Raw genomic sequence first — 14,446 nt, forward strand, 5'->3', positions numbered from 1 at the left:
TTTGTTGCCAAGGCGATAAATGATGCATTAGTGCTACATTCCAAAGAGCTCCATTATCATGACCACAGTGGAAAATCAAACCCTATATGCTTGCTGACTGACCCATCTTGGCACAGAACAGAACGGTTAAAGCAAAGAGAACTGTTGGCCAGATAGTAAAAAAGGGGGCTAGAGTGAAAGAAAAGCTAAATGCAGAGCAGTAACTGTTTTTGATACCATCAAAAATATGGCTCTGATACCATATTTTAAACTTATTTTGAATGCTGTGGATTTGTGTTAGAATCCATACAGGTAAGAGAACATTGTGATTTTTGCCATTTTTCTTGCCTTTAAACCAAACTTGTAATGTTAAGATGGAAAGTTTGGCTAATGCTAACAATTGACATCATTGGCAAAGATAAAAAAAATTTCTGTGGCTGTTTGAATGCTTTTAAAGGAAACAAAGAAGCAAAACATCTCTTTTTCAGTCCAAGACACATTTCCCAGTCAGTACAGACTTTTTTTTTGGCAAATGGCTGCTGTGAAATGTAGCAGAAGTCTTTGACCATAGGGACATATGCCTACTCGGTTGCACGTTTATTGTGTGATACGTTTAAATTTCAATTAGAAAGCATCACTGCGGTTCTGTTATTCTCTAATACAAACTGCCAAAAGACAATTCAGCTTTAATTTCCTCAGTGAGCTCAGTTCTTTGAAACCAGTATCACATAGCAGTATTAAACATTAGTACAGCAACATGGGAGACTCCATTACAGTTTCTGAGTCTTCCATATAAACATCAATTAGTTTGTCTGGATTAATTTCTCCCAAACCAAATGATGAGTAAGACAGCTTGAATCAGCAGCCCCGTATGAACTTCCTCTCGGCCGAACCCAAGAGACATCAACATACACAGAGAGCTATGACGCTCATGAATAATTGAGCATCCTAAATGAATAATCAGTATCATATAATGAGCAGAGATAAATATTCATTATCTGCACAGTGATTGGAGACTGCATTGGTTTTTCTCAAGGGGTGTTGTGCCAAAATAACATCAAAGTGAAAGTTTAACAGAAAGAAAGTCCTATGGTGAAACACTGCACAGCCGGATTACTTTCCTCCATAATCTCTCACTCGCTCTCTCTCTCCCTTTTGCTTCCCTCCCTATTTCCCAGTCTCATTAGCTTGTAAAGCCTGTAGAAATATTGCACTGAGACTGACCTATAAATCTGATATTGCAGAAATAGGATGATGCCTGTTTAAAATTATTACTGTACTTCTGCAAAAAGAAAGAAAGACTCGTGTGACAGCGATGTTGGGCATGCTCATAATTACTTCCCGCTGAGAGGTTAGCTAAAAAGATTTAATAGCCAACAGGTCAAAGAGATTCCAGTGGCTTGTTTGATGTTCTTTCCTGTACCACTGCTTAGCATTTGCAAATTGCGATAATTAATTTTCAGTATTGCCAGCATGTTGTCTACCAAGAAATTTAGTGGCCTCTATTAGCACAGTAATTTGTTGGTCGTACACAGTAAGATGACGGTTAGAATGAACTTCTGCCGAGGCTTCAATAGATGACATCGGGGAATTAGCTAAGCAACAACAAATAAACCAACCTAGCATCTAGGACAAGGGGATTGGCTGAAGTTTTAATGTGGGTTGAAGTATTTTATACCATTCATTCATTAATTTTCCTTTGGCTTAGTTGATTTATTCTTTAGGGGAAATTCACACACACACCACCGCCAATTTAGTAAATCCAATTCATCTAAAGCGCATGTCTTTGGACTGTGGGGCAAACCGGAGCACCCAGAGGAAACCCACGCCAACACCTGGAGAGCATGCAAACTCCACACAGAAACGCCAGCCCAGCAGGGACTCGAACATGTGACCTTCTTACTGTGAGGTGATCATGCTAACTGAGCCACTGTGTCACCCCTATTTTACACCAATGATTGCAAATTTTAGTGTTAACACTCAAAGATCAATCAGTAAGTCCCAAGTAAAACGAAACTAAAAATGTCAGATATCCTAAAGCATTATCATTAGTATTGTTGGAACTGTTATTAAATAAATGATTCAAATAATGATTTACTTTTTAGATAAATAAAAATGAAGTGAAATATAATTACACAGTAAAAACAAAGTTTATAAGTTGCAAGTAATACACAGATTGCTGGTATACATTTTGAAATGTATAAACTCTAAGTCCTTTCAGGATTAGATGAGATTTTCACATTTCACAAATTTGCACATTCACTGCACCACATTGAACTGTTTACTTATTGAACTGTACATACCCACTGCATATGGGCATTTGTGATTATGTACACACCCACTATACATATACACTTGTAATCATGCTTATTTATCTGCATACTACTGATTATTAATAGCAACCTGTACATATATTCATATATTGTAACATATACACTTGTAATCATGTTTATCTATCCCTGTACATATATTCATATATTGTAACATATACACTTGTAATCATGTTTATCTATCTGCACACTACTGATTATTAATAGCAACCTGCACATATATTCATATATTGTAAATCTGTTCATAGCTTATCCAACCTGTATATAATGTTCATATCCATCTGTAAATATCACCATAGTTTTCTATAACTGCACTTTATAATTTATTCCTGTATCCTGCACTTGCTGCTATTGCACTGCTGGTTAGACCTAAACTGCATTTCGTTGCATTGTACTTGTACATATGTAATGACAATAAAGTTGAATCTAATCTAATCTAATCTAAATTTTCTGGTTAGTTTCTTGATATTTCATTGAAGTTTTGGTTTTATATTAGTTTATTGAGCAAAACAAATTAAATTGTATTAGAAAACTAATCACATTTCTTCCTACACTTAAGTCTACTTTACACAATGTTATATTTTACCATTATTAACCCATTTTTTTCCAAACAGAAGCTAATGATAGGTAAAAACTGCTTTAAGCACTAAGTGAAGAAAAGGTTAATTAAAATTAGGTTCATTCCTGGAATGAAACCAAGCCTAAAGGAGGAATCTCTCGTCACTTCAAAACAAAAGAGATTATTGAAAAAAATAGAGGAAAAGCTCTGCTTATCCCTTCTTTCTCCCTGAAGGCTTCTTTAATTATGTTCATCCATTCCTCTAAATCCTCTGGTGATTTGTGCCCGGTGACATCATGCAAAATGGATGAGCACAGTTGAGGTGGCATGCTAAGCACTTATTCAGTTTCCACAAGAAAATCACATTGGTGTCAAATAATGATGCATTGCGGATGAGGGATGCTGGAGAACCAGCAAACCAGAGTATTGGTTTATATGGTTAAACAATGTGTTTGTTGCTCAAGCAAAAGTTGGGATTGCAGCCAGCAACTGATTTGCCAAAATAATCAAAACATTAAATAAATGAAGATAGCTATTCTGAATTTTTTATGAAAACCAAGTTCTCACACAAAACCGAATATGCAGCTAAACAAGCAAACAATAATCAATTGAACAAACAAACAAACAAAAGTGCTTTGGAGAAATTATTTACTTAACAAGACTTTACAGATGAATGAGCTTTTTGGACAAATTGCTTGAATTAATAATTCAATGACACATACTCATTTTAAGTTACTTGCTGCTACCTACTGGTTTAAATAATTTTCATTTAAAACATCAAGTTACTTCAAAAATGTGTTTTGCTTAATTTTGACCACAATATAGACATCAGTTTTTATAGTAATTCAACAACTACAGAAATAAAAGCAAATTACCCAATACTGTACTATACCGTAAGTATATTACACTAAACCACAGTCAAGATCTTCATGCATGCAAAGATCTGGACCCGAAATTGGAGAGACCCATAAATGTGCTGCACAGACCCTACCTGGACCTGTTAGGCTATTTGAAAATGACACCCAAACCCAAGCAAACCCTGAGATATGTTTTAAATACTGGACCCAAATCGGGCTCGAAGACACATGTCCAACTGAACCCGATCTGCACACAATGACAGCAAACTGCTGTTAATAAGAATAAATATGTGGCTAAAAACATTTTAGGCTTGACTACTGTTAGCAGCCTTTTCCGTGAGTGAAACAGAGCTAAGTTGAAACCCAGCTCTGCTTGTGGCTCAGGTAACGTGTGCATGTTTGCTTTTATTTCTTGCTTACATCCCATCCTAATTTTACAAGATGCAAGTTACAAAACATATGCAAAGTACTGCTGATGCTGTGAAGAACTCTATACCACACTTTACTGTAGTAAAAACAAAAGTTCACTACAGTAATTAATACAGTTCATGATAATTAATAGCATTAGTAAATACTATAATATATACACTCACTGGCCACTTTATTAGGTACACTATACTAGTACCAGGCTGGACCCGTTTTCGCCTTCAGAACTGCTCTTATCCTTCGTGGCATAGATTCAACAAGGTATTGGAAATATTCCTCAGAGATTTTGGTCCACATTTATAGGGTAGCATTACACAGTTGCAGCAGATTTTTCAGCTGCACATCCATGATTCAAATCTTCCGTGTCACCACATCCCAAAGGTGCTCTATTGGATTGAGCTCTGGTGACTGAGGAGGTCATTTGAGTACAGTAAACTCATTGTCATGTTCAAGAAACCAGTCTGAGATGATTCATGCTTTATGACATGGCGCGTTATCCTGCTGGAAGTAGCCTTTAGAAGATGGGTACACTGTGGTCATAAAAGGATGGACATGGTCAGCAACAATACTCGAGTAGGTTGTGGCTTTGACACAATGCTCAGTTGGTACTAATGGGCCCAAAATGTTACAAGAAAATATCCCCCACACCATTACTCTCCCCAGGGTAGAGTATAACACACTCTACTATTGTATGGTTTCAAAACACTGGTAATTAAAATTCATATATAGCGTTAGAGACCGCATTAGCATAGAAGCTACACTCTCAGAAGTAAAGGTACGCAAGCTATCATGGGGTTGGTACCTTTTCCAAAGCTACACATTGGTACCTAAAAGGTCCATATTAATACCCCAAGGGTACATATTAATACTTAAAAAGTACAAAAGTATTCCTCTTGAAATTTGTAGGTACTAATATATACTTTAGAGGTACCAATATGGACCCATCAAGTACAAATGTGCACCTTTTGAAAAGAAAAAAACACCCCAGTGACAGTTCGCGTACCTGTATTTCTGAGAGTGTAGAGTACTAACTTTGTTTCAATGTGTTTTAAGGACCTTTAGTGTTTGATTTGTCTGTGGTGGTTTTTGCTCCCATGTGATGTGGACAAAGCGGGGACGAAAAAAGGACACACAGATCGGTCAGTTTAGTACTAGCATGCTAATGTGAAGCAGCATGGGATTACAGCTCGCAGAAACAGTGCAACAGTCTGGAGCTCTGGATCTCTCATTCAAATCAATAATTAAACAGCAGACATACACTAATAAGGATCTGCTGCTATTTAGTACATAACACTTCACATGGGAATGATGCTTCAACATACAGACTAGCAAAGCGTCTAAAATCTCTCCATCTACCAGCATTTCAATCGCATTCACCTCTTTCTTTCAGTCCCCCTCCTGTTTCCAGCCCATTCCTTTTGAAGCCTGACAGTCTTTGTCTTTGTAATTCTCTCTCCACACTTCCTTTTTGAGGACTGAATTGCCTTTGAAGGCTCTTAAAATCCTGTTATACTCTCCAAGGGCGGATTATTACTGCAGAATATTACTATTTGCAAATGTGCGGAAGAACTGGGTCAGAATTAATGAAACTAAAAGAATAATAATAAATATAGAATACTAACAGACATAAGTAACAGTCTTTTTTACAGCCCTGCCGCCTTCTGCATGCCTAATGAACATGGAAAGCTGCAGATAATGTATTGATGTGTCTTCTGGATGGAGGATTTGACCACAGCAATAAGGAAGGTTACTGACCACATCCATCACACCGCTGGGTCTCTCTTTCTGTCTTCCATTGGGTTTAATGGGACTCGTTAATCAGACCGGAGACCCGTCTGTGACAAAGATCTGTCTGACGTTGACAAATTCACCTTTACAACTAAAAATAATGACAAAGCAAGTGCTCACAGATACACAAGGCAGACTAGGATATTTCATGAATACTATGACAAGCCCTTTTAATAGACCGTAATAGTTGATTGACAGCACTTGGGCATTTTTATCTGTTTAATTGTTGCTGATGAAATATTCTTAGAGCAAAGTAAATGTTTTTTTTTGTTTATTCATTTTTTTGTGGCAAGAAAACCATGCAGACACATTTAAAGTCCCCGAAAAATCTAAATTGACCATATGATTATGTTAGCTCTTGCTCATTGCTAATTTTGTGGTTAACAATTCATCTGTGCAAGTCATTATTAATAAAAAAAATAATTTGCCCTTCTAATCTTTAATTGAAATCTGAAAATGCACTTTTTGTCAGTTAAATATTCAGATTGCGTACATCTTAGGAATTGGGTGAGTTCAGACTGCATGATTTTCAGAGTAGTCGTGTCACAGATGTTTTCACATCATGCATTTGGTCGCTGCTTTGTTTAAACTACAAGACGGATCGTGGCAGGGGGTTTCACACTGCATGACTTTAAAAGAGGAAGAATCACAGACAACTTTGTCTAAACTATGTGTCACAACCAAACACACGCGAGAAGAGACATGGAAACAGAAGCCTTTAGTGGGGTAGAAAATAAACTTTTTTTTGCTGACCTGGCCTTTAAAGGGAATTCGCAATTTCTCTTCAACTTTTTTCTTTTTCGACCCGGCTGTGATATTGCACAGAATGACACGTCAAACAGACAAAGTGCTCCTGACAAATTTACACAAAAATTTCCCACATTTCTTGGGTCCAAATGAACTGTAAATGAGCGCTTTTAATTTGTCTCTCATCCTCCCGCTGGCCTGCAGATACCCACACTAGCAGATGCTGCTCTCTCATTGGATGTAGGTGATCGCTAATGTTATCTTCAAATTAGAACACATTTAACACGGCATGATTTGAAAAGCAGACAGGCCCAGATATTTAGCATGCCAAATATCTCATGGGTGTCGGCGACTCATCTGCAATTTTGTGTGATTGTCACTTACGTGAACGAGCATCGATTTGCCTGTGATTTGTTGCCGATTTCTCAAAACCTGTAGATGAGTCAAAATCGCAGCTAAAATTATGCAGTCTAAACTCGGCACTAACCACGCCACTCCTACTGTCAGTTTTGACAACAAACTGAAATGATGAGCAGGAGGAGTCTGTTAGGTTGTAATAACTCTCCCCAAACCCTTTTCCTGACCTTTCATGACCTTTTCGGCCAACTATACTACATCCAATCAGTTCGCAGTAGAAAAAACAAGCCAGCCCACTGTTTTGTCATTTTATATTCTGTTTCCCTAGGAACTGCGTTACAATATGAAATAAATAAGAGTCACATCTTCTGGTTCATGGGGACTTTAAGAATGCTAACATCTTTTATTTAAGAGAATGAGGAGGAGAATATATGTTTTGTATGTTTATATATGAAGTGATAAAAACATATTTATATGTTCTTAAATACAATTAGGCAATTCAATTCTGAGACTACAACAGCAAATCTATACATGAAGACAAATGGAGAAGAACAAAAAGACTGTAAAATGTTTTTTTAGATGAAGTTTAGATGATAACTAAACTAATACACATACATTTGGGTTATTCTAATATAAAAAATACATACACTGTAAAATAATCTGATCAATTAGTTCTGACAGCATATGTTTTTAGATTATTGTAACTTATTAAACTTAAAGTTAACCATGTTCTAACTTAATTTTTTGAATTACGCAAGCTGTTTTAAAGTTAGTTTAACATAATATAAGTTCAACAGACTCATACGGTTAATTTGATTTAGCTTAAAAATTTAAGCCAACCAGATTTTTTTTTTCTACAGTGTACAGCTGTATTTTATTAAGACACCATTAAAATGTTTTTTCATAGTATTATTTATAGTTTTGTGATTGAGTAAAAAATTTTTTGTTATAAAATACAGATGGCATTTCTTAGAAATAAAAATGACGTTTGTTAATATCAGTTTATAACATAACACCAATATATAACATAATATCAATGTTTTAACTTCAGATAAGGCTAAGAACTGAATATTCAGAAAAGTTAAATCAAAATTTGTTATCTTGACCAATTGTCATTTTCTGAAGAAAAAAGTTCTATATTGCACAGTGGGTAGCAATGTCACCTCACAGCAAGAAGGTCGCTGGTTTGAACCTCGGCTGGGTCAGTTGGCATTTCTGTGTGGAGTTTGCATGTTCTCCCCATGTTCGCGTGGGTTTCCTCCAGGTGCTACAGTTTCCCCCACAAGTCCAAACCCATGTGCTATAGGTGATTCGGGTAAGTGAAATTGTCTGTAGTGTATATGTGTCAATCAATATACTGTATATAAAAAATCTAAATAAATGTAAAATTGCAAAAACAATTACCAAAATTGAAAAGACAACATGTAATAAAATAAAATAAAATAAATTTTCAATATACTGTTGAAAATTTATTAAACGTGTAGGTAAAAACTAGAGAAAAAACACCCCAAAACACAAATGATTATTTTTTGTTGCTTGATTAATCTACTTATTTAAAATGAGCTAAAACAACACAGTTATTGAGTTTTCTTTGCAACAAATTAATTGTTTTATGTTCAGTCCACTTAAAAAAAAAAAAAAAAAAGTTAACAATTCCTTCAAGTTGTTCAAACACAATTCGACTGTGTGGAACAGTGCAGCACAGCTTATAATAAGAAAAAAAAAAACCTGCCGTATACAGTATGAGTGAGAAGAATGGACAAAGAGAAAGACTAATCTTGTCTCATATTGGTCCAGCATCTGTACTGAGGCATTAATGGTGTGGGATTAACACAGCTTTACCGTCACACTCGCAGATCCAGCTCCTGTCTCACAGACACACACACACAGACACAGACACAGACACACACACACACAGACACACACACACAGACACACACACACAGACACACACACACAGACACACACACACAGACACACACACACACACACACACACACACACACACACACACACACACACACACACACACACACACACACACACACACACACACACACACACACACACACAGGAGAACAGAACAGCCAGATAAGCTTATCAGAAATCACCACATCCATGAAGCTAATCTCATTCAGGCCGCATACTGACTGCAACTTGTACTACATCCGAAACACAGACTTGCTAGTGCAGTTGGAGCTGAATGGAAATCTCCTGGGGACGCTGCTAAACCCGTCGACCTGAACAACAATACAGACCAAGACTGTAACTGTAGTGGTCACAATCCATTTTTTAATAACTCATACGCACACAAGACCCCTCATTTCTCATATCCATTTCTGCTCCATTTCCGTCTATCCACTGTCTTATGCAATCCTACACAAGAACTGGAAATACACAAACTCTTACCAAATGTTCATCATTCTACATGGATAAGTCAGAGTGACGGTAACCATAACTGTTACATCAACCCTTTAAATAGTGTGTGTTTTATCTGTCCAGATAAATAGATCTGATTGTGTCTGTTAGATAAACTGGAAGAGGATGGTAGGGATACCGAATATCAGCTCTTCAGGTAAAAGTAATTGCAGGTCTTCTTGTGCTCTCCTGTAATTTCATTAGGCCTCTGATATACATGCACTAAATCTATCTGTGATGTAGGTGCTCTTATCTTGCTTAATCACATCAAGCCATGTGTCGCTTGGCCCAGTATATATCAACTGGTTTAGCTTTAGGTCATATCCAAGTGGAGCCAAATACATTATCAAAAGTTTTTTTCTGGTACCAGCAAAAAACAAAAAAATCTTTCATTTTCCTTTGGCTTAGCACCCGGAGGAAACTCATGCTAACAACTAGAGGACATGCAATCTTCACACAGAAATGACAACTAACCCAGACAGGGCTCGAACCAGTAATCTTCTTGCTGTGAGGAGACAGTGCAAACCACTGAGCCACTGTGCCACAAAGCTGAAAAAAATAAATAAAAATTTAAATATATTTTTTAATAAATAACCTATTTTGTAATTTTTGCCATTTCGGGAAAAATAATGTAAAGGTCAGGCAGAAAGATCTTCAATGTAAATTGAAATGATAGGGATGTAAATGTCACCAACAGTAATTGAAGTTATTAAGAAGGGATAGTTCAACCAAAGCCTAAGGGTTTGGAACCACTTGAGAATGAGTAAATAGTGGGCAAATGTTCATGTTTGGGTGATCTATCCTTAAACAAAATAAAGGCAGACATTATAGGTCACATGTTAAAACTACACTTATGTGTGTCTTAGAAAATGAGACCTGAAAGAACAGCAGATGATTCCTCATACATCAACAACGACTGACTTAAAATACTATATTAAAAAACAGGTTTGACACAAGAGTTGACACAAAGTTTGTAGAGAATATTCCTCAGCCTGTTTGTGTACATACTGTCTACATACTAATCTATTTATATTCTATATGAGAATCTTTTTCACAACATTTCAAAATTCAAGTTCACTGCTGTGTTTTTTATTTTTATACTATAATATTATACATTTAGGGCAATGCATACTGTTGCAGAATTCCAGTGCTCTCCAGTAAATTTTCAATTATTTTACCACAAGTGATGTTTAACGGAGCCAGGATTTTTTTGTAATAGTATATATTATTTTTTCCTTATTTCTTTTCTTATTTTTTCTTATAGCAATTATTAATAAAAGTGGTTTTATTCTTCTCAATATCAGTGTAAATATCATTAGCCTGCTTAAAAAAATTAGCCAATGAAAAAAAATGGGTTCAAATATAGCAAAAAACGGAATTTACTGCACACAGAGCTGCTCAGAGACACTCAAAATCACTGATATAGAGCTGCTTATGTTTAAAGATCCCAATGATGGACACCAGGTTACCTATTTAAATAATTACAATATTATGATTTGTTAATTTTGTAATTTTAAAATAATAAAAACACTGCATTTGCATTGTTTAAAATAATAAGAAAGTCTTACTGACGAGTTATACAGATTCCCCCTCTTAGAAAATAAAAAGTAAACCCACTTTTTTCCCAACAGAAAAACCTTTAGCTACAGAACTGCACTGCACCTTGCCAATGAGCAGAGGCAGAGAAGACAAGACAGGTATAATATAATGTGATACATTATACTTGACAAATAGCAGAGGTCGCTCCAATGTACCTTTCAAAGAAAAGTAGGAAATGACTTTCTACCTGGCGAATACAGAAGCCTGCTGAGGATATTATCCACTTGTAAGTAGTGCAGAGATGACCACTGCTGGAAGGCCAGCAAACAATATTTCACACTGAAGAGCCAAAGCCCCCGGCGGACACATCACACCTCTGTCTCTAACCTTTAGTGTTATTGCTGAGTGGGCTTTATGTTATGCTGACTGAAGCTGTCAGAGACTCTTGCTCAGTGTGGTCCTGGTCACTCTTAGTCCATCTGACTATAGTGTATGCATGAGTCTCTGTACTGACTGATCTGTGGCTCAGTGCTCTCTACAGTACTGCAATGGATTTAGCATGAAAAATTAAATAATGGCATATGTTAAATATTGGTATATATAGGCACAACTGCAAATATCACAGATATACTGCAAAATTGTTAGTAAGCAATAGTCCAAAAGAGTAAAATAATAAAATAATGAATGAATGAATAAAAACATAACTTAATGATAACAAATATTTTAATAATTAGTTATGAATAATAAAACAATAAATATTTTATAATACCCTGAAGAAAATCATGCGCACATCTGCAAACACACACACCCATCCACTCTCCCACCCACACTTAATTATAATGAAAAATATGAAAACACTAAATAAAAAAACTTAAATCATAATAAAAAAAATATTTTTTACATACAAATTATTTTTCATAAACAAATGAAGTTATGAAATCTGTACTTAAAAAGAAAATCTCAAAAAATTAACTTGTTCATTTCACATTGCTAAATGAAAAAAGTTCTCTTGTACCTTTTAAGACTTTCTTTAACTTTTTACACCAATGTCATCATTGGAGGAGCGAGACCTTCACACAGAGTGAGGGCGAGTGTTAAACAGGCAGTGTGAACATGCACCCATGCGCACTCATGTGAACAGTATTCCTCACACTCTCTCATTTAAAACACAGGCTGTACTCATGCGGCTGACAGGCCAAGTCTTGGCTGTCAAAACACTCGCGGCAGGGGACGAGCCCAGCTGAGACAAACAAAGCCACACGGGTCTCCACTTGTGCTCTCAGGGCCAAATATTTAGACAGCTTGTTGCATATTAGTTTACAAAAAACAACAGATTTGTTTACTGGACATCAAAGCAAATGGTGATGAAAAAGATGTTACCGTCTTGCAAATTTGTTCACTTTAGACATTCACACTAATACGTTGTCATTAGGGCAAATGCAACTTTGTGTAGTTGGTGTAAATGTCAGTTGTGAAACAGAAATTACTTATACTTTAATAGGAATTTAAGAACTTATAAAACAATTTCCAGCCATTGCAATATTGGCAAACCCTGTATCAGCCTTTTTCATTTAATAAATTGGCATTTTTGGAGCTTTGGTGTAGGCGCCTTTTTGAATATATAATATTGGCAAACTAGAAATAACAATAAAAGATTGAAAAAAAATGTTAGAAAAATATTGTTTAGTCCTTAAAAGTCCCTATTAAAAATATAATATAAATAGAAAATTATATAATAGTTACTGGTTTTCCAGAAGCTCTGTTTATTTTGAAAGAGGTAACTTTTAGGTGATTTTAGGATAAGTCACGAGAACTATGAAACTCAACATGCTGTAACAGTTAACAGTTGTAATTGTTATTCATTCATTCATTCATTCATTCATTCATTCATTCATTCATTCATTCATTCATCCATCCATCCATTCATTCATTCATTCATTCATTCATTCATCCAATCATCCATTCATCCATCCATCCGTCCATTTATTTATTGCCATGGAGGGATTTCAATTAATTTAGTGAAAATGTATTTACTAAGAGCTTATTTTTAAAAAAGGATTTCAAGGATATACCGCATGTACACAACAGTTCTTTATGGTTTTCTAATCTAATTGGTTGATAGACATGCAAGCTGATTATCAGCACTCTTCTTGTCTTTTTCCACAGAAGTATCAATCCGCCCACAGCAAGATGACTTCCAATATATTATACAAATATAGAATTTTATAAATAAGATTAATCATGATGAATCACATCCAAAATAAAAGTTTGACAATATATGAGTGTGTACTGTATATTTAGGATTTATATATAAATACACAGCATGCATACATTTGAGAAAATGCTTATTTATATTTAGATATAAAATATATGTGTATGTGATACAAATTATTTATATAAATAAAAAAATCTATGCAAAATCTTTTTTTATAGATGTGTGTGTATTACAAATAGATAATAAATATATATTATACACACATAAATGTTGTATTACATGCGATTAATCACGATTAATCTTTGCCCAGCACTAAACAACAGTAATAATACATAATGTTTTCAGATTTTCCACTATCCTGATGATTTTTCATTGGAAACATAAAGAACACATTTGGTCTGTTCCATCATCAGCAAAAGCTTTCTTATGCCATACTTCTAAAACCCAAGTCTTCATACTAGTTCATACTTCATGTTAAAGTGCTGACACTTTCTGTAAGCTGAAGACAGCGATTTGAAAACCCTGTAGAGTTGTGAACTCGCACACACTCTATTTGAACCCACACACACTGTATTCACAGCCACAAAACCACAGAGACAAGCTTGACAATAACAAACAAGTCTGATGGACACCCACAAACCTGCGTGGTAAAAAAAAAATCCCACACAAAAACCTCTTGTAGCGAAATGTTAACATCCCAGTAGTGACATTTTAGCCGGGACAAAACTTCCTTAGAGACACCGATCTGGCAGTGAAGTCAAAATGTTACGCTTGGTTTGTCTTCTCCTCTGACCTGTAAATAACAATGTTTGTCAAAGACAGAATCTGTGCTTCCTGGAGTCCAGCCGAGGTCTCAACCCTGATCACAACGTCTAAACAGATAAACAGACTCAAAATACACAGTACAGATTTACAGGATTCAATACAAATTTAACTGAATGGCTTATCAAATGAAACCCATTAAAAGAGCAGGCATAACTGAATGAGAGACAGAAAACGAAGCATATCTAGCAGTGCAGCAGTTTAAAATCTATGCTTATTCAAACCCTTCTTAGACATTCGAGAGGAATTATTTCTCCAGTGAAGGGAGTTTAATAGGAAGTGGGAGTGAAAATGGCAATGTGCTGTTCACACTTGAATGCTTCTGAACTTTATAACTGACTCTGTTAATTTACTCTTACCTGAGCCAAACAGTTTCACAGTGCTTTCTGCATGACTGCATGACAAGTGC

General features: G+C 35.6%; 2 protein-coding genes across 8 annotated transcripts in view; both read right to left on the minus strand.

Moving 5' to 3' along the window:
• The window catches only part of LOC141379311 (uncharacterized), a 701,133-nt gene that overhangs the window by 167,199 nt on the left and 519,488 nt on the right, over positions 1 to 14,446 (minus strand). The gene's annotated exons all lie outside the window — the stretch shown is intronic.
• sash1a (SAM and SH3 domain containing 1a) overlaps positions 1 to 14,446 on the minus strand; it is a 315,826-nt gene that overhangs the window by 136,401 nt on the left and 164,979 nt on the right. The window lies entirely within an intron of this gene.

This window comes from Danio rerio, chromosome 20, assembly GCF_049306965.1.
Source record: "Danio rerio strain Tuebingen ecotype United States chromosome 20, GRCz12tu, whole genome shotgun sequence".
Classification (NCBI taxonomy): domain Eukaryota; kingdom Metazoa; phylum Chordata; class Actinopteri; order Cypriniformes; family Danionidae; genus Danio; species Danio rerio.